Below are 21117 nucleotides of genomic sequence, written 5' to 3'. Positions count from 1 at the left end.
CAATATAAATGCATTCTCCACAATAAAGATCATAGGTGTCTTACGTGCAAATCTATAGACACATCTACAACTACAGAATGGAAAAGCATTCTTAAGAACAAAATGAAGTAAGACATTTCAATGGGTACTTTATTCCAAATATCTACAATCCGAGAATGTAAACGAATATCGTAATTTCGGAAAGATTTCATAATGCAGTTCTTACTATCCGATATTCTTCTCATCATTGAAAACACATACTTTCTCATTCATTCTTCAACACTAAATGCATTGTAGTTTACAAACATGATGGAGGCACTCTTCCGTCTCAAAAGGCTTAATAGCAGACGAAGACAGTTATTATAGTCAATAACCATGTTTCTTTTCATACATTCACTAACGTTTATCCAAAGAGCATCGCAGTACAATACGCAGCAATAGGATTTAAATCATGTAAATGTCATATTTATACCTGTCAATTTATCTGCAATAACTTCCTTCAACCTGCGACAGAAGAACTTACCAATAACACATCACCAGCAAAACTAAAAGTGTTAAGAAGTAACACATTTTCAGTCAACTGTATTCCCGCGTCACACTCACCCAGCTTAAGATATATTTCTTAAAAGTATAGACTAAACAACAAAGGATAAAGATCACCTCCCTACCTCACCCCGTTGAATACATTGAAGAAACTGGATCATGTACTCCCCCGCCCCCGCCCCAATCAAAACTGGTTGCCATACCAGGTAACTCGAGTATGAACTATGGTGGCAGGTATTTGATTCTCGAGCACCTTTTCAAACAATCTCCAATAATGTCATAGTCTAAATGGGTCCATCTAAATAAAGCCTTTGACTCTTTGCCACGTGCCTTACTGCTAGTAAAACTAGGAATGTGCGTGCTGTCATATAAAGGATTAACATCTTATTGAAAGTTATCCTAAATCTAATATTATAATTTTTTTAAGGTTCAAACGATTATCATTACCTTTGACAGGTTTTTCACAAGAATGGACACTTGGGCTATTTAAATGTAACATAATTTGTAATAATATTTAGATTTTGTAACAGATAGTAATATTTATAGAGACCAATGCTGATGAAAAGTTTTCAATGTGATCAAGACACTAGTGAAAGATAATGTCTCAGATACTGAACGGTTCACAACAAAATCAAAGGAAGCTGCGTCCGCAATAATTGTATATCGTCGCTATTGCTTCTTTGAAACATAATCAAAGTCGTTGCTTTGACATACAAGTAATTACCATGGAATATAGAATGGAAATGAAACTCTTATGAATTACAATGGGCATTTAACTGAAATTTAGTATTTCTTTATCAAATTTATTTAACAAAGCATGATCACAGCCAACACTTGTAATAAACCAAGCAATTTCCTCAGCATAATAAAAACCAAAGAATTTGTTATTTGCTCATTAAATGAAAACATTATTCTTCTAAAGAATGCTCATATTTCTGTGCAAAATACTTCCATGAAAATGAAACACATTAATGAGAGACAGAGAGAGACGTACACTCTGTGTGTGTGTGTATGTGTGTGATTTAGAATTGAAACGCAACTTTAACAATTATTTTGTCATATCGCTAGGATATCTACAGTGGCTCTTTATAGTGATACCTAGCACTGGGGGCATCATGTCGCAGACATGTAGCATGATGTTCCACCCAGTCACATTATCGTGACACCAAGCCGACCAGTCCTATTACTAAAATCTTAAGCTGAGCGCTATGCCAAGCAGAGGTTAGTACTATAATTTTGTTACGTCTTTGGTATGACTCGGCCGGAAATCAAGCACATTTAGGAAAGAGAGATCTTCATTCAATGTATTATGTCTATGCATGTTTATGTGAGTCTCTAGTTGCAAGGATAAATGTCCTTTACCTAAGAACAATTGCACAAGAGGCGTTTCAAATCAGAAAATCGATAGTCCATGCTATCAGCATAGTCATACAAAGTAAAATTCTTCCATGTTTACATATGTATTACACGAATAGATGTTTAGATATATATTCTTTCACGCCATGGAATCCACTCACATGGCACCTTCACAATTATACCAGTTGAAAACGCAAACATAATATTAAACGGAATTTCCGATCGAACGTTTGAGAATCAAATTTAAACCAAATATGGGCGATTGCAGTAATATTTTACAATATTTGCAATCGATAAGCTTAATTATCATACGCTGCAACTCTTAAGGAATTCTTGATTGTAATCGTATCAAACTTTCCGCCAGATTTATTTTTCTATTTTACATTTTATTTTATACTACTTCACAACATGCATATGCGTGGGAAACAGGAAACTCTGCATCTCACTTCACAAGGTTCAAAACAATTTCTTACTTTGTTGAGAGAGAGAGAGAGAGAGGGGGGGGGAGGGAGGAGGAGGAAACTAACGATAATAGAGATAACAAAAGTGTGAAAGGGAGTTTTGTCGGAAGTTTATTTCCTTTTTAATCTTTTAAAAAATATTTATTTGTTAAAATGGTTTAAACGAGTTTTAAAATGAAAACAGGCTTTAGAAGGAAAATACAAAAATTCCTGCCAGCCGCTGGATATGTTCCGTGCCGGAACCCGGGATTGAACCGGGGGCCTTTAGATCTTCAGTCTAACGCTCTCCCAACTGAGCTATTCCGGCTGACATTGACAATTGTCGCAACTTACCTATGTGACATTGCATTTATCACTGCGCACCAAATCCACATCACTGACAAGTTTGATCATCTACTTTATCAAATAAGTCAGTCACTTCTAAATGTCCACTTATAGACCACTGTACATCAATGGTAGTGTTTCAATTGTGTCTTCACAATTCTATAAAAGCAGTTTGCTAGGCAGCATCAAGAAAATCAGTAAATTCACACCAATCTCATCCCTAGCTTTAACGATCCTCATACACGCCAACCACTAAAATAAACCTCCTTAAATAAGACAAGAATTCTTTATTTTCGATTGCGCTGTCCATACATGTCAATTAAAATATACAATATAAATGCATTCTCCACAATAAAGATCATAGGTGTCTTACGTGCAAATCTATAGACACATCTACAACTACAGAATGGAAAAGCATTCTTAAGAACAAAATGAAGTAAGACATTTCAATGGGTACTTTATTCCAAATATCTACAATCCGAGAATGTAAACGAATATCGTAATTTCGGAAAGATTTCATAATGCAGTTCTTACTATCCGATATTCTTCTCATCATTGAAAACACATACTTTCTCATTCATTCTTCAACACTAAATGCATTGTAGTTTACAAACATGATGGAGGCACTCTTCCGTCTCAAAAGGCTTAATAGCAGACGAAGACAGTTATTATAGTCAATAACCATGTTTCTTTTCATACATTCACTAACGTTTATCCAAAGAGCATCGCAGTACAATACGCAGCAATAGGATTTAAATCATGTAAATGTCATATTTATACCTGTCAATTTATCTGCAATAACTTCCTTCAACCTGCGACAGAAGAACTTACCAATAACACATCACCAGCAAAACTAAAAGTGTTAAGAAGTAACACATTTTCAGTCAACTGTATTCCCGCGTCACACTCACCCAGCTTAAGATATATTTCTTAAAAGTATAGACTAAACAACAAAGGATAAAGATCACCTCCCTACCTCACCCCGTTGAATACATTGAAGAAACTGGATCATGTACTCCCCCCCCCGCCCCAATCAAAACTGGTTGCCATACCAGGTAACTCGAGTATGAACTATGGTGGCAGGTATTTGATTCTCGAGCACCTTTTCAAACAATCTCCAATAATGTCATAGTCTAAATGGGTCCATCTAAATAAAGCCTTTGACTCTTTGCCACGTGCCTTACTGCTAGTAAAACTAGGAATGTGCGTGCTGTCATATAAAGGATTAACATCTTATTGAAAGTTATCCTAAATCTAATATTGTAATTTTTTTAAGGTTCAAACGACGATCATTACCTTTGACAGGTTTTTCACAAGAATGAACACTTGGGCTATTTTAATGTAACATAATTTGTAATAATATTTAGATTTTGTAACAGATAGTAATATTTATAGAGACCAATGCTGATGAAAAGTTTTCAATGTGATCAAGACACTAATGAAAGATAATGTCTCAGATACTGAACGGTTCACAACAAAATCAAAGGAAGCTGCGTCCGCAATAATTGTAAATCGTCGCTATTGCTTCTTTGAAACATAATCAAAGTCGTTGCTTTGACATACAAGTAATTACCATGGAATATAGAATGGAAATGAAACTCTTATGAATTACAATGGGCATTTAACTGAAATTTAGTATTTCTTTATCAAATTTATTTAACAAAGCATGATCACAGCCAACACTTGTAATAAACCAAGCAATTTCCTCAGCATAATAAAAACCAAAGAATTTGTTATTTGCTCATTAAATGAAAACATTATTCTTCTAAAGAATGCTCATATTTCTGTGCAAAATACTTCCATGAAAATGAAACACATTAATGAGAGACAGAGAGAGACGTACACTCTGTGTGTGTGTGTATGTGTGTGATTTAGAATTGAAACGCAACTTTAACAATTATTTTGTCATATCGCTAGGATATCTACAGTGGCTCTTTATAGTGATGCCTAGCACTGGGGGCATCATGTCGCAGACATGTAGCATGATGTTCCACCCAGTCACATTATCGTGACACCAAGCCGACCAGTCCTATTACTAAAATCTTAAGCTGAGCGCTATGCCAAGCAGAGGTTAGTACTATAATTTTGTTACGTCTTTGGTATGACTCGGCCGGAAATCAAGCACATTTAGGAAAGAGAGATCTTCATTCAATGTATTATGTCTATGCATGTTTATGTGAGTCTCTAGTTGCAAGGATAAATGTCCTTTAGCTAAGAACAATTGCACAAGAGGCGTTTCAAATCAGAAAATCGATAGTCCATGCTATCAGCATAGTCATACAAAGTAAAATTCTTCCATGTTTACATATGTATTACACGAATAGATGTTTAGATATATATTCTTTCACGCCATGGAATCCACACACATGGCACCTTCACAATTATACCAGTTGAAAACGCAAACATAATATTAAACGGAATTTCCGATCGAACGTTTGAGAATCAAATTTAAACCAAATATGGGCGATTGCAGTAATATTTTACAATATTTGCAATCGATAAGCTTAATTATCATACGCTGTAACTCTTAAGGAATTCTTGATTGTAATCGTATCAAACTTTCCGCCAGATTTATTTTTCTATTTTACATTTTATTTTATACTACTTCACAACATGCATATGCGTGGGAAACAGGAAACTCTGCATCTCACTTCACAAGGTTCAAAACAATTTCTTACTTTGTTGTGAGAGAGAGAGAGAGAGAGAGAGAGAGAGAGAGGGGGGAGGGAGGAGGAGGAACCTAACGATAATAGAGATAACAAAAGTGTGAAAGTGAGTTTTGTCGGAAGTTTGTTTTATTTCCTTTTTAATCTTTTAAAAAATATTTATTTGTTAAAATGGTTTAAACGAGTTTTAAAATGAAAACAGGCTTTAGAAGGAAAATACAAAAATTCCTGCCAGCCGCCGGATATGTTCCGTGCCGGAACCCGGGATTGAACCGGGGGCCTTTAGATCTTCAGTCTAACGCTCTCCCAACTGAGCTATTCCGGCTGACATTGACAATTGTCGCAACTTACCTATGTGACATTGCATTTATCACTGCGCACCAAATCCACATCACTGACAAGTTTGATCATCTACTTTATCAAATAAGTCAGTCACTTCTACAAGTCCACTTATAGACCACTGTACATCAATGGTAGTGTTTCAATTGTGTCTTCACAATTCTATAAAAGCAGTTTGCTAGGCAGCATCAAGAAAAGCAGTAAATTCACACCAATCTCATCCCTAGCTTTAACGATCTTCATACACGCCAACCACTAAAATAAACCTCCTTAAATAAGACAAGAATTCTTTATTTTCGATTGCGCTGTCCATACACGTCAATTAAAATATACAATATAAATGCATTCTCCACAATAAAGATCATAGGTGTCTTACGTGCAAATCTATAGACACATCTACAACTACAGAATGGAAAAGCATTCTTAAGAACAAAATGAAGTAAGACATTTCAATGGGTACTTTGTTCCAAATATCTACAATCCGAGAATGTAAACGAATATCGTAATTTCGGAAAGATTTCATAATGCAGTTCTTACTATCCGATATTCTTCTCATCATTGAAAACACATACTTTCTCATTCATTCTTCAACACTAAATGCATTGTAGTTTACAAACATGATGGAGGCACTCTTCCGTCTCAAAAGGCTTAATAGCAGACGAAGACAGTTATTATAGTCAATAACCATGTTTCTTTTCATACATTCACTAACGTTTATCCAAAGAGCATCGCAGTACAATACGCAGCAATAGGATTTAAATCATGTAAATGTCATATTTATACCTGTCAATTTATCTGCAATAACTTCCTTCAACCTGCGACAGAAGAACTTACCAATAACACATCACCAGCAAAACTAAAAGTGTTAAGAAGTAACACATTTTCAGTCAACTGTATTCCCGCGTCACACTCACCCAGCTTAAGATATATTTCTTAAAAGTATAGACTAAACAACAAAGGATAAAGATCACCTCCCTACCTCACCCCGTTGAATACATTGAAGAAACTGGATCATGTACTCCCCCCCCCCCCCGCCCCAATCAAAACTGGTTGCCATACCAGGTAACTCGAGTATGAACTATGGTGGCAGGTATTTGATTCTCGAGCACCTTTTCAAACAATCTCCAATAATGTCATAGTCTAAATGGGTCCATCTAAATAAAGCCTTTGACTCTTTGCCACGTGCCTTACTGCTAGTAAAACTAGGAATGTGCGTGCTGTCATATAAAGTATTAACATCTTATTGAAAGTTATCCTAAATCTAATATTATAATTTTTTTAAGGTTCAAACGACGATCATTACCTTTGACAGGTTTTTCACAAGAATGGACACTTGGGCTATTTTAATGTAACATAATTTGTAATAATATTTAGATTTTGTAACAGATAGTAATATTTATAGAGACCAATGCTGATGAAAAGTTTTCAATGTGATCAAGACACTAATGAAAGATAATGTCTCAGATACTGAACGGTTCACAACAAAATCAAAGGAAGCTGCGTCCGCAATAATTGTAAATCGTCGCTATTGCTTCTTTGAAACATAATCAAAGTCGTTGCTTTGACATACAAGTAATTACCATGGAATATAGAATGGAAATGAAACTCTTATGAATTACAATGGGCATTTAACTGAAATTTAGTATTTCTTTATCAAATTTATTTAACAAAGCATGATCACAGCCAACACTTGTAATAAACCAAGCAATTTCCTCAGCATAATAAAAACCAAAGAATTTGTTATTTGCTCATTAAATGAAAACATTATTCTTCTAAAGAATGCTCATATTTCTGTGCAAAATACTTCCATGAAAATGAAACACATTAATGAGAGACAGAGAGAGACGTACACTCTGTGTGTGTGTGTATGTGTGTGATTTAGAATTGAAACGCAACTTTAACAATTATTTTGTCATATCGCTAGGATATCTACAGTGGCTCTTTATAGTGATGCCTAGCACTGGGGGCATCATGTCGCAGACATGTAGCATGATGTTCCACCCAGTCACATTATCGTGACACCAAGCCGACCAGTCCTATTACTAAAATCTTAAGCTGAGCGCTATGCCAAGCAGAGGTTAGTACTATAATTTTGTTACGTCTTTGGTATGACTCGGCCGGAAATCAAGCACATTTAGGAAAGTGAGATCTTCATTCAATGTATTATGTCTATGCATGTTTATGTGAGTCTCTAGTTGCAAGGATAAATGTCCTTTAGCTAAGAACAATTGCACAAGAGGCGTTTCAAATCAGAAAATCGATAGTCCATGCTATCAGCATAGTCATACAAAGTAAAATTCTTCCATGTTTACATATGTATTACACGAATAGATGTTTAGATATATATTCTTTCACGCCATGGAATCCACACACATGGCACCTTCACAATTATACCAGTTGAAAACGCAAACATAATATTAAACGGAATTTCCGATCGAACGTTTGAGAATCAAATTTAAACCAAATATGGGCGATTGCAGTAATATTTTACAATATTTGCAATCGGTAAGCTTAATTATCATACGCTGTAACTCTTAAGGAATTCTTGATTGTAATCGTATCAAACTTTCCGCCAGATTTATTTTTCTATTTTACATTTTATTTTATACTACTTCACAACATGCATATGCGTGGGAAACAGGAAACTCTGCATCTCACTTCACAAGGTTCAAAACAATTTCTTACTTTGTTGTGTGTGAGAGAGAGAGAGAGAGAGAGAGAGAGAGAGAGGGGAGGGAGGAGGAGGAACCTAACGATAATAGAGATAACAAAAGTGTGAAAGTGAGTTTTGTCGGAAGTTTGTTTTATTTCCTTTTTAATCTTTTAAAAAATATTTATTTGTTAAAATGGTTTAAACGAGTTTTAAAATGAAAACAGGCTTTAGAAGGAAAATACAAAAATTCCTGCCAGCCGCCGGATATGTTCCGTGCCGGAACCCGGGATTGAACCGGGGGCCTTTAGATCTTCAGTCTAACGCTCTCCCAACTGAGCTATTCCGGCTGACATTGACAATTGTCGCAACTTACCTATGTGACATTGCATTTATCACTGCGCACCAAATCCACATCACTGACAAGTTTGATCATCTACTTTAGCAAATAAGTCAGTCACTTCTAAAAGTCCACTTATAGACCACTGTACATCAATGGTAGTGTTTCAATTGTGTCTTCACAATTCTATAAAAGCAGTTTGCTAGGCAGCATCAAGAAAAGCAGTAAATTCACACCAATCTCATCCCTAGCTTTAACGATCTTCATACACGCCAACCACTAAAATAAACCTCCTTAAATAAGACAAGAATTCTTTATTTTCGATTGCGCTGTCCATACATGTCAATTAAAATATACAATATAAATGCATTCTCCACAATAAAGATCATAGGTGTCTTACGTGCAAATCTATAGACACATCTACAACTACAGAATGGAAAAGCATTCTTAAGAACAAAATGAAGTAAGACATTTCAATGGGTACTTTGTTCCAAATATCTACAATCCGAGAATGTAAACGAATATCGTAATTTCGGAAAGATTTCATAATGCAGTTCTTACTATCCGATATTCTTCTCATCATTGAAAACACATACTTTCTCATTCATTCTTCAACACTAAATGCATTGTAGTTTACAAACATGATGGAGGCACTCTTCCGTCTCAAAAGGCTTAATAGCAGACGAAGACAGTTATTATAGTCAATAACCATGTTTCTTTTCATACATTCACTAACGTTTATCCAAAGAGCATCGCAGTACAATACGCAGCAATAGGATTTAAATCATGTAAATGTCATATTTATACCTGTCAATTTATCTGCAATAACTTCCTTCAACCTGCGACAGAAGAACTTACCAATAACACATCACCAGCAAAACTAAAAGTGTTAAGAAGTAACACATTTTCAGTCAACTGTATTCCCGCGTCACACTCACCCAGCTTAAGATATATTTCTTAAAAGTATAGACTAAACAACAAAGGATAAAGATCACCTCCCTACCTCACCCCGTTGAATACATTGAAGAAACTGGATCATGTACTCCCCCCCCCCGCCCCAATCAAAACTGGTTGCCATACCAGGTAACTCGAGTATGAACTATGGTGGCAGGTATTTGATTCTCGAGCACCTTTTCAAACAATCTCCAATAATGTCATAGTCTAAATGGGTCCATCTAAATAAAGCCTTTGACTCTTTGCCACGTGCCTTACTGCTAGTAAAACTAGGAATGTGCGTGCTGTCATATAAAGGATTAACATCTTATTGAAAGTTATCCTAAATCTAATATTATAATTTTTTTAAGGTTCAAACGACGATCATTACCTTTGACAGGTTTTTCACAAGAATGGACACTTGGGCTATTTTAATGTAACATAATTTGTAATAATATTTAGATTTTGTAACAGATAGTAATATTTATAGAGACCAATGCTGATGAAAAGTTTTCAATGTGATCAAGACACTAGTGAAAGATAATGTCTCAGATACTGAACGGTTCACAACAAAATCAAAGGAAGCTGCGTCCGCAATAATTGTAAATCGTCGCTATTGCTTCTTTGAAACATAATCAAAGTCGTTGCTTTGACATACAAGTAATTACCATGGAATATAGAATGGAAATGAAACTCTTATGAATTACAATGGGCATTTAACTGAAATTTAGTATTTCTTTATCAAATTTATTTAACAAAGCATGATCACAGCCAACACTTGTAATAAACCAAGCAATTTCCTCAGCATAATAAAAACCAAAGAATTTGTTATTTGCTCATTAAATGAAAACATTATTCTTCTAAAGAATGCTCATATTTCTGTGCAAAATACTTCCATGAAAATGAAACACATTAATGAGAGACAGAGAGAGACGTACACTCTGTGTGTGTGTGTATGTGTGTGATTTAGAATTGAAACGCAACTTTAACAATTATTTTGTCATATCGCTAGGATATCTACAGTGGCTCTTTATAGTGATGCCTAGCACTGGGGGCATCATGTCGCAGACATGTAGCATGATGTTCCACCCAGTCACATTATCGTGACACCAAGCCGACCAGTCCTATTACTAAAATCTTAAGCTGAGCGCTATGCCAAGCAGAGGTTAGTACTATAATTTTGTTACGTCTTTGGTATGACTCGGCCGGAAATCAAGCACATTTAGGAAAGAGAGATCTTCATTCAATGTATTATGTCTATGCATGTTTATGTGAGTCTCTAGTTGCAAGGATAAATGTCCTTTAGCTAAGAACAATTGCACAAGAGGCGTTTCAAATCAGAAAATCGATAGTCCATGCTATCAGCATAGTCATACAAAGTAAAATTCTTCCATGTTTACATATGTATTACACGAATAGATGTTTAGATATATATTCTTTCACGCCATGGAATCCACTCACATGGCACCTTCACAATTATACCAGTTGAAAACGCAAACATAATATTAAACGGAATTTCCGATCGAACGTTTGAGAATCAAATTTAAACTAAATATGGGCGATTGCAGTAATATTTTACAATATTTGCAATCGATAAGCTTAATTATCATACGCTGTAACTCTTAAGGAATTCTTGATTGTAATCGTATCAAACTTTCCGCCAGATTTATTTTTCTATTTTACATTTTATTTTATACTACTTCACAACATGCATATGCGTGGGAAACAGGAAACTCTGCATCTCACTTCACAAGGTTCAAAACAATTTCTTACTTTGTTGAGAGAGAGAGAGAGAGAGAGAGAGAGAGAGAGGGATGAGGGAGGAGGAGGAAACTAACGATAATAGAGATAACAAAAGTGTGAAAGTGAGTTTTGTCGGAAGTTTATTTCCTTTTTAATCTTTTAAAAAATATTTATTTGTTAAAATGGTTTAAACGAGTTTTAAAATGAAAACAGGCTTTAGAAGGAAAATACAAAAATTCCTGCCAGCCGCCGGATATGTTCCGTGCCGGAACCCGGGATTGAACCGGGGGCCTTTAGATCTTCAGTCTAACGCTCTCCCAACTGAGCTATTCCGGCTGACATTGACAATTGTCGCAACTTACCTATGTGACATTGCATTTATCACTGCGCACCAAATCCACATCACTGACAAGTTTGATCATCTACTTTATCAAATAAGTCAGTCACTTCTACAAGTCCACTTATAGACCACTGTACATCAATGGTAGTGTTTCAATTGTGTCTTCACAATTCTATAAAAGCAGTTTGCTAGGCAGCATCAAGAAAAGCAGTAAATTCACACCAATCTCATCCCTAGCTTTAACGATCTTCATACACGCCAACCACTAAAATAAACCTCCTTAAATAAGACAAGAATTCTTTATTTTCGATTGCGCTGTCCATACATGTCAATTAAAATATACAATATAAATGCATTCTCCACAATAAAGATCATAGGTGTCTTACGTGCAAATCTATAGACACATCTACAACTACAGAATGGAAAAGCATTCTTAAGAACAAAATGAAGTAAGACATTTCAATGGGTACTTTGTTCCAAATATCTACAATCCGAGAATGTAAACGAATATCGTAATTTCGGAAAGATTTCATAATGCAGTTCTTACTATCCGATATTCTTCTCATCATTGAAAACACATACTTTCTCATTCATTCTTCAACACTAAATGCATTGTAGTTTACAAACATGATGGAGGCACTCTTCCGTCTCAAAAGGCTTAATAGCAGACGAAGACAGTTATTATAGTCAATAACCATGTTTCTTTTCATACATTCACTAACGTTTATCCAAAGAGCATCGCAGTACAATACGCAGCAATAGGATTTAAATCATGTAAATGTCATATTTATACCTGTCAATTTATCTGCAATAACTTCCTTCAACCTGCGACAGAAGAACTTACCAATAACACATCACCAGCAAAACTAAAAGTGTTAAGAAGTAACACATTTTCAGTCAACTGTATTCCCGCGTCACACTCACCCAGCTTAAGATATATTTCTTAAAAGTATAGACTAAACAACAAAGGATAAAGATCACCTCCCTACCTCACCCCGTTGAATACATTGAAGAAACTGGATCATGTACTCCCCCCTCCCCCCCGCCCCAATCAAAACTGGTTGCCATACCAGGTAACTCGAGTATGAACTATGGTGGCAGGTATTTGATTCTCGAGCACCTTTTCAAACAATCTCCAATAATGTCATAGTCTAAATGGGTCCATCTAAATAAAGCCTTTGACTCTTTGCCACGTGCCTTACTGCTAGTAAAACTAGGAATGTGCGTGCTGTCATATAAAGGATTAACATCTTATTGAAAGTTATCCTAAATCTAATATTATAATTTTTTTAAGGTTCAAACGACGATCATTACCTTTGACAGGTTTTTCACAAGAATGGACACTTGGGCTATTTTAATGTAACATAATTTGTAATAATATTTAGATTTTGTAACAGATAGTAATATTTATAGAGACCAATGCTGATGAAAAGTTTTCAATGTGATCAAGACACTAATGAAAGATAATGTCTCAGATACTGAACGGTTCACAACAAAATCAAAGGAAGCTGCGTCCGCAATAATTGTAAATCGTCGCTATTGCTTCTTTGAAACATAATCAAAGTCGTTGCTTTGACATACAAGTAATTACCATGGAATATAGAATGGAAATGAAACTCTTATGAATTACAATGGGCATTTAACTGAAATTTAGTATTTCTTTATCAAATTTATTTAACAAAGCATGATCACAGCCAACACTTGTAATAAACCAAGCAATTTCCTCAGCATAATAAAAACCAAAGAATTTGTTATTTGCTCATTAAATGAAAACATTATTCTTCTAAAGAATGCTCATATTTCTGTGCAAAATACTTCCATGAAAATGAAACACATTAATGAGAGACAGAGAGAGACGTACACTCTGTGTGTGTGTGTATGTGTGTGATTTAGAATTGAAACGCAACTTTAACAATTATTTTGTCATATCGCTAGGATATCTACAGTGGCTCTTTATAGTGATGCCTAGCACTGGGGGCATCATGTCGCAGACATGTAGCATGATGTTCCACCCAGTCACATTATCGTGACACCAAGCCGACCAGTCCTATTACTAAAATCTTAAGCTGAGCGCTATGCCAAGCAGAGGTTAGTACTATAATTTTGTTACGTCTTTGGTATGACTCGGCCGGAAATCAAGCACATTTAGGAAAGAGAGATCTTCATTCAATGTATTATGTCTATGCATGTTTATGTGAGTCTCTAGTTGCAAGGATAAATGTCCTTTAGCTAAGAACAATTGCACAAGAGGCGTTTCAAATCAGAAAATCGATAGTCCATGCTATCAGCATAGTCATACAAAGTAAAATTCTTCCATGTTTACATATGTATTACACGAATAGATGTTTAGATATATATTCTTTCACGCCATGGAATCCACACACATGGCACCTTCACAATTATACCAGTTGAAAACGCAAACATAATATTAAACGGAATTTCCGATCGAACGTTTGAGAATCAAATTTAAACCAAATATGGGCGATTGCAGTAATATTTTACAATATTTGCAATCGGTAAGCTTAATTATCATACGCTGTAACTCTTAAGGAATTCTTGATTGTAATCGTATCAAACTTTCCGCCAGATTTATTTTTCTATTTTACATTTTATTTTATACTACTTCACAACATGCATATGCGTGGGAAACAGGAAACTCTGCATCTCACTTCACAAGGTTCAAAACAATTTCTTACTTTGTTGTGAGAGAGAGAGAGAGAGAGAGAGAGAGAGAGGGGAGGGAGGAGGAGGAACCTAACGATAATAGAGATAACAAAAGTGTGAAAGTGAGTTTTGTCGGAAGTTTGTTTTATTTCCTTTTTAATCTTTTAAAAAATATTTATTTGTTAAAATGGTTTAAACGAGTTTTAAAATGAAAACAGGCTTTAGAAGGAAAATACAAAAATTCCTGCCAGCCGCCGGATATGTTCCGTGCCGGAACCCGGGATTGAACCGGGGGCCTTTAGATCTTCAGTCTAACGCTCTCCCAACTGAGCTATTCCGGCTGACATTGACAATTGTCGCAACTTACCTATGTGACATTGCATTTATCACTGCGCACCAAATCCACATCACTGACAAGTTTGATCATCTACTTTAGCAAATAAGTCAGTCACTTCTAAAAGTCCACTTATAGACCACTGTACATCAATGGTAGTGTTTCAATTGTGTCTTCACAATTCTATAAAAGCAGTTTGCTAGGCAGCATCAAGAAAAGCAGTAAATTCACACCAATCTCATCCCTAGCTTTAACGATCTTCATACACGCCAACCACTAAAATAAACCTCCTTAAATAAGACAAGAATTCTTTATTTTCGATTGCGCTGTCCATACATGTCAATTAAAATATACAATATAAATGCATTCTCCACAATAAAGATCATAGGTGTCTTACGTGCAAATCTATAGACACATCTACAACTACAGAATGGAAAAGCATTCTTAAGAACAAAATGAAGTAAGACATTTCAATGGGTACTTTGTTCCAAATATCTACAATCCGAGAATGTAAACGAATATCGTAATTTCGGAAAGATTTCATAATGCAGTTCTTACTATCCGATATTCTTCTCATCATTGAAAACACATACTTTCTCATTCATTCTTCAACACTAAATGCATTGTAGTTTACAAACATGATGGAGGCACTCTTCCGTCTCAAAAGGCTTAATAGCAGACGAAGACAGTTATTATAGTCAATAACCATGTTTCTTTTCATACATTCACTAACGTTTATCCAAAGAGCATCGCAGTACAATACGCAGCAATAGGATTTAAATCATGTAAATGTCATATTTATACCTGTCAATTTATCTGCAATAACTTCCTTCAACCTGCGACAGAAGAACTTACCAATAACACATCACCAGCAAAACTAAAAGTGTTAAGAAGTAACACATTTTCAGTCAACTGTATTCCCGCGTCACACTCACCCAGCTTAAGATATATTTCTTAAAAGTATAGACTAAACAACAAAGGATAAAGATCACCTCCCTACCTCACCCCGTTGAATACATTGAAGAAACTGGATCATGTACTCCCCCCCCCCGCCCCAATCAAAACTGGTTGCCATACCAGGTAACTCGAGTATGAACTATGGTGGCAGGTATTTGATTCTCGAGCACCTTTTCAAACAATCTCCAATAATGTCATAGTCTAAATGGGTCCATCTAAATAAAGCCTTTGACTCTTTGCCACGTGCCTTACTGCTAGTAAAACTAGGAATGTGCGTGCTGTCATATAAAGGATTAACATCTTATTGAAAGTTATCCTAAATCTAATATTATAATTTTTTTAAGGTTCAAACGACGATCATTACCTTTGACAGGTTTTTCACAAGAATGGACACTTGGGCTATTTTAATGTAACATAATTTGTAATAATATTTAGATTTTGTAACAGATAGTAATATTTATAGAGACCAATGCTGATGAAAAGTTTTCAATGTGATCAAGACACTAGTGAAAGATAATGTCTCAGATACTGAACGGTTCACAACAAAATCAAAGGAAGCTGCGTCCGCAATAATTGTAAATCGTCGCTATTGCTTCTTTGAAACATAATCAAAGTCGTTGCTTTGACATACAAGTAATTACCATGGAATATAGAATGGAAATGAAACTCTTATGAATTACAATGGGCATTTAACTGAAATTTAGTATTTCTTTATCAAATTTATTTAACAAAGCATGATCACAGCCAACACTTGTAATAAACCAAGCAATTTCCTCAGCATAATAAAAACCAAAGAATTTGTTATTTGCTCATTAAATGAAAACATTATTCTTCTAAAGAATGCTCATATTTCTGTGCAAAATACTTCCATGAAAATGAAACACATTAATGAGAGACAGAGAGAGACGTACACTCTGTGTGTGTGTGTATGTGTGTGATTTAGAATTGAAACGCAACTTTAACAATTATTTTGTCATATCGCTAGGATATCTACAGTGGCTCTTTATAGTGATGCCTAGCACTGGGGGCATCATGTCGCAGACATGTAGCATGATGTTCCACCCAGTCACATTATCGTGACACCAAGCCGACCAGTCCTATTACTAAAATCTTAAGCTGAGCGCTATGCCAAGCAGAGGTTAGTACTATAATTTTGTTACGTCTTTGGTATGACTCGGCCGGAAATCAAGCACATTTAGGAAAGAGAGATCTTCATTCAATGTATTATGTCTATGCATGTTTATGTGAGTCTCTAGTTGCAAGGATAAATGTCCTTTAGCTAAGAACAATTGCACAAGAGGCGTTTCAAATCAGAAAATCGATAGTCCATGCTATCAGCATAGTCATACAAAGTAAAATTCTTCCATGTTTACATATGTATTACACGAATAGATGTTTAGATATATATTCTTTCACGCCATGGAATCCACTCACATGGCACCTTCACAATTATACCAGTTGAAAACGCAAACATAATATTAAACGGAATTTCCGATCGAACGTTTGAGAATCAAATTTAAACTAAATATGGGCGATTGCAGTAATATTTTACAATATTTGCAATCGATAAGCTTAATTATCATACGCTGTAACTCTTAAGGAATTCTTGATTGTAATCGTATCAAACTTTCCGCCAGATTTATTTTTCTATTTTACATTTTATTTTATACTACTTCACAACATGCATATGCGTGGGAAACAGGAAACTCTGCATCTCACTTCACAAGGTTCAAAACAATTTCTTACTTTGTTGAGAGAGAGAGAGAGAGAGAGAGAGAGAGAGAGGGATGAGGGAGGAGGAGGAAACTAACGATAATAGAGATAACAAAAGTGTGAAAGTGAGTTTTGTCGGAAGTTTATTTCCTTTTTAATCTTTTAAAAAATATTTATTTGTTAAAATGGTTTAAACGAGTTTTAAAATGAAAACAGGCTTTAGAAGGAAAATACAAAAATTCCTGCCAGCCGCCGGATATGTTCCGTGCCGGAACCCGGGATTGAACCGGGGGCCTTTAGATCTTCAGTCTAACGCTCTCCCAACTGAGCTATTCCGGCTGACATTGACAATTGTCGCAACTTACCTATGTGACATTGCATTTATCACTGCGCACCAAATCCACATCACTGACAAGTTTGATCATCTACTTTATCAAATAAGTCAGTCACTTCTACAAGTCCACTTATAGACCACTGTACATCAATGGTAGTGTTTCAATTGTGTCTTCACAATTCTATAAAAGCAGTTTGCTAGGCAGCATCAAGAAAAGCAGTAAATTCACACCAATCTCATCCCTAGCTTTAACGATCTTCATACACGCCAACCACTAAAATAAACCTCCTTAAATAAGACAAGAATTCTTTATTTTCGATTGCGCTGTCCATACATGTCAATTAAAATATACAATATAAATGCATTCTCCACAATAAAGATCATAGGTGTCTTACGTGCAAATCTATAGACACATCTACAACTACAGAATGGAAAAGCATTCTTAAGAACAAAATGAAGTAAGACATTTCAATGGGTACTTTGTTCCAAATATCTACAATCCGAGAATGTAAACGAATATCGTAATTTCGGAAAGATTTCATAATGCAGTTCTTACTATCCGATATTCTTCTCATCATTGAAAACACATACTTTCTCATTCATTCTTCAACACTAAATGCATTGTAGTTTACAAACATGATGGAGGCACTCTTCCGTCTCAAAAGGCTTAATAGCAGACGAAGACAGTTATTATAGTCAATAACCATGTTTCTTTTCATACATTCACTAACGTTTATCCAAAGAGCATCGCAGTACAATACGCAGCAATAGGATTTAAATCATGTAAATGTCATATTTATACCTGTCAATTTATCTGCAATAACTTCCTTCAACCTGCGACAGAAGAACTTACCAATAACACATCACCAGCAAAACTAAAAGTGTTAAGAAGTAACACATTTTCAGTCAACTGTATTCCCGCGTCACACTCACCCAGCTTAAGATATATTTCTTAAAAGTATAGACTAAACAACAAAGGATAAAGATCACCTCCCTACCTCACCCCGTTGAATACATTGAAGAAACTGGATCATGTACTCCCCCCTCCCCCCCGCCCCAATCAAAACTGGTTGCCATACCAGGTAACTCGAGTATGAACTATGGTGGCAGGTATTTGATTCTCGAGCACCTTTTCAAACAATCTCCAATAATGTCATAGTCTAAATGGGTCCATCTAAATAAAGCCTTTGACTCTTTGCCACGTGCCTTACTGCTAGTAAAACTAGGAATGTGCGTGCTGTCATATAAAGGATTAACATCTTATTGAAAGTTATCCTAAATCTAATATTATAATTTTTTTAAGGTTCAAACGACGATCATTACCTTTGACAGGTTTTTCACAAGAATGGACACTTGGGCTATTTTAATGTAACATAATTTGTAATAATATTTAGATTTTGTAACAGATAGTAATATTTATAGAGACCAATGCTGATGAAAAGTTTTCAATGTGATCAAGACACTAATGAAAGATAATGTCTCAGATACTGAACGGTTCACAACAAAATCAAAGGAAGCTGCGTCCGCAATAATTGTAAATCGTCGCTATTGCTTCTTTGAAACATAATCAAAGTCGTTGCTTTGACATACAAGTAATTACCATGGAATATAGAATGGAAATGAAACTCTTATGAATTACAATGGGCATTTAACTGAAATTTAGTATTTCTTTATCAAATTTATTTAACAAAGCATGATCACAGCCAACACTTGTAATAAACCAAGCAATTTCCTCAGCATAATAAAAACCAAAGAATTTGTTATTTGCTCATTAAATGAAAACATTATTCTTCTAAAGAATGCTCATATTTCTGTGCAAAATACTTCCATGAAAATGAAACACATTAATGAGAGACAGAGAGAGACGTACACTCTGTGTGTGTGTGTATGTGTGTGATTTAGAATTGAAACGCAACTTTAACAATTATTTTGTCATATCGCTAGGATATCTACAGTGGCTCTTTATAGTGATGCCTAGCACTGGGGGCATCATGTCGCAGACATGTAGCATGATGTTCCACCCAGTCACATTATCGTGACACCAAGCCGACCAGTCCTATTACTAAAATCTTAAGCTGAGCGCTATGCCAAGCAGAGGTTAGTACTATAATTTTGTTACGTCTTTGGTATGACTCGGCCGGAAATCAAGCACATTTAGGAAAGAGAGATCTTCATTCAATGTATTATGTCTATGCATGTTTATGTGAGTCTCTAGTTGCAAGGATAAATGTCCTTTAGCTAAGAACAATTGCACAAGAGGCGTTTCAAATCAGAAAATCGATAGTCCATGCTATCAGCATAGTCATACAAAGTAAAATTCTTCCATGTTTACATATGTATTACACGAATAGATGTTTAGATATATATTCTTTCACGCCATGGAATCCACACACATGGCACCTTCACAATTATACCAGTTGAAAACGCAAACATAATATTAAACGGAATTTCCGATCGAACGTTTGAGAATCAAATTTAAACCAAATATGGGCGATTGCAGTAATATTTTACAATATTTGCAATCGGTAAGCTTAATTATCATACGCTGTAACTCTTAAGGAATTCTTGATTGTAATCGTATCAAACTTTCCGCCAGATTTATTTTTCTATTTTACATTTTATTTTATACTACTTCACAACATGCATATGCGTGGGAAACAGGAAACTCTGCATCTCACTTCACAAGGTTCAAAACAATTTCTTACTTTGTTGTGAGAGAGAGAGAGAGAGAGAGAGAGAGAGAGGGGAGGGAGGAGGAGGAACCTAACGATAATAGAGATAACAAAAGTGTGAAAGTGAGTTTTGTCGGAAGTTTGTTTTATTTCCTTTTTAATCTTTTAAAAAATATTTATTTGTTAAAATGGTTTAAACGAGTTTTAAAATGAAAACAGGCTTTAGAAGGAAAATACAAAAATTCCTGCCAGCCGCCGGATATGTTCCGTGCCGGAACCCGGGATTGAACCGGGGGCCTTTAGATCTTCAGTCTAACGCTCTCCCAACTGAGCTATTCCGGCTGACATTGACAATTGTCGCAACTTACCTATGTGACATTGCATTTATCACTGCGCACCAAATCCACATCACTGACAAGTTTGATCATCTACTTTAGCAAATAAGTCAGTCACTTCTAAAAGTCCACTTATAGACCACTGTACATCAATGGTAGTGTTTCAATTGTGTCTTCACAATTCTATAAAAGCAGTTTGCTAGGCAGCATCAAGAAAAGCAGTAAATTCACACCAATCTCATCCCTAGCTTTAACGATCCTCATACACGCCAACCACTAAAATAAACCTCCTTAAATAAGACAAGAATTCTTTATTTTCGATTGCGCTGTCCATACATGTCAATTAAAATATACAATATAAATGCATTCTCCACAATAAAGATCATAGGTGTCTTACGTGCAAATCTATAGACACATCTACAACTACAGAATGG

The 21117-nt window shown here is 35.4% G+C and overlaps 7 non-coding genes across 7 annotated transcripts; all 7 read right to left on the bottom strand.

Annotated features, from left to right (window-relative positions):
- Positions 1-2573: 2573 nt before the first annotated feature.
- Trnaf-gaa (transfer RNA phenylalanine (anticodon GAA)) lies at positions 2574-2646 on the bottom strand. The gene has a single exon. It is a non-coding gene; the product is annotated as a tRNA-Phe (tRNA).
- Positions 2647-5581: 2935 nt separating this feature from the next.
- Trnaf-gaa (transfer RNA phenylalanine (anticodon GAA)) lies at positions 5582-5654 on the bottom strand. The gene has a single exon. It is a non-coding gene; the product is annotated as a tRNA-Phe (tRNA).
- A 2941-nt stretch (positions 5655-8595) lies between these two features.
- Positions 8596-8668, bottom strand: Trnaf-gaa (transfer RNA phenylalanine (anticodon GAA)). The gene has a single exon. It is a non-coding gene; the product is annotated as a tRNA-Phe (tRNA).
- Positions 8669-11597: 2929 nt separating this feature from the next.
- Positions 11598-11670, bottom strand: Trnaf-gaa (transfer RNA phenylalanine (anticodon GAA)). Its single transcript has one exon. It is a non-coding gene; the product is annotated as a tRNA-Phe (tRNA).
- A 2936-nt stretch (positions 11671-14606) lies between these two features.
- Trnaf-gaa (transfer RNA phenylalanine (anticodon GAA)) lies at positions 14607-14679 on the bottom strand. The gene has a single exon. It is a non-coding gene; the product is annotated as a tRNA-Phe (tRNA).
- Positions 14680-17608: 2929 nt separating this feature from the next.
- Positions 17609-17681, bottom strand: Trnaf-gaa (transfer RNA phenylalanine (anticodon GAA)). The gene has a single exon. It is a non-coding gene; the product is annotated as a tRNA-Phe (tRNA).
- Positions 17682-20617: 2936 nt separating this feature from the next.
- Positions 20618-20690, bottom strand: Trnaf-gaa (transfer RNA phenylalanine (anticodon GAA)). The gene has a single exon. It is a non-coding gene; the product is annotated as a tRNA-Phe (tRNA).
- Positions 20691-21117: the final 427 nt, after the last annotated feature.

The sequence above is a fragment of the Sinohyriopsis cumingii genome, chromosome 11 (assembly GCF_028554795.1).
Source record: "Sinohyriopsis cumingii isolate HCF-2022 chromosome 11, ASM2855479v2, whole genome shotgun sequence".
Lineage (NCBI taxonomy): Eukaryota > Metazoa > Mollusca > Bivalvia > Unionida > Unionidae > Sinohyriopsis > Sinohyriopsis cumingii.
The sequence above is the reverse complement of the archived record's forward strand: the minus strand, read 5'-3'. Positions and strand labels throughout refer to the sequence as shown.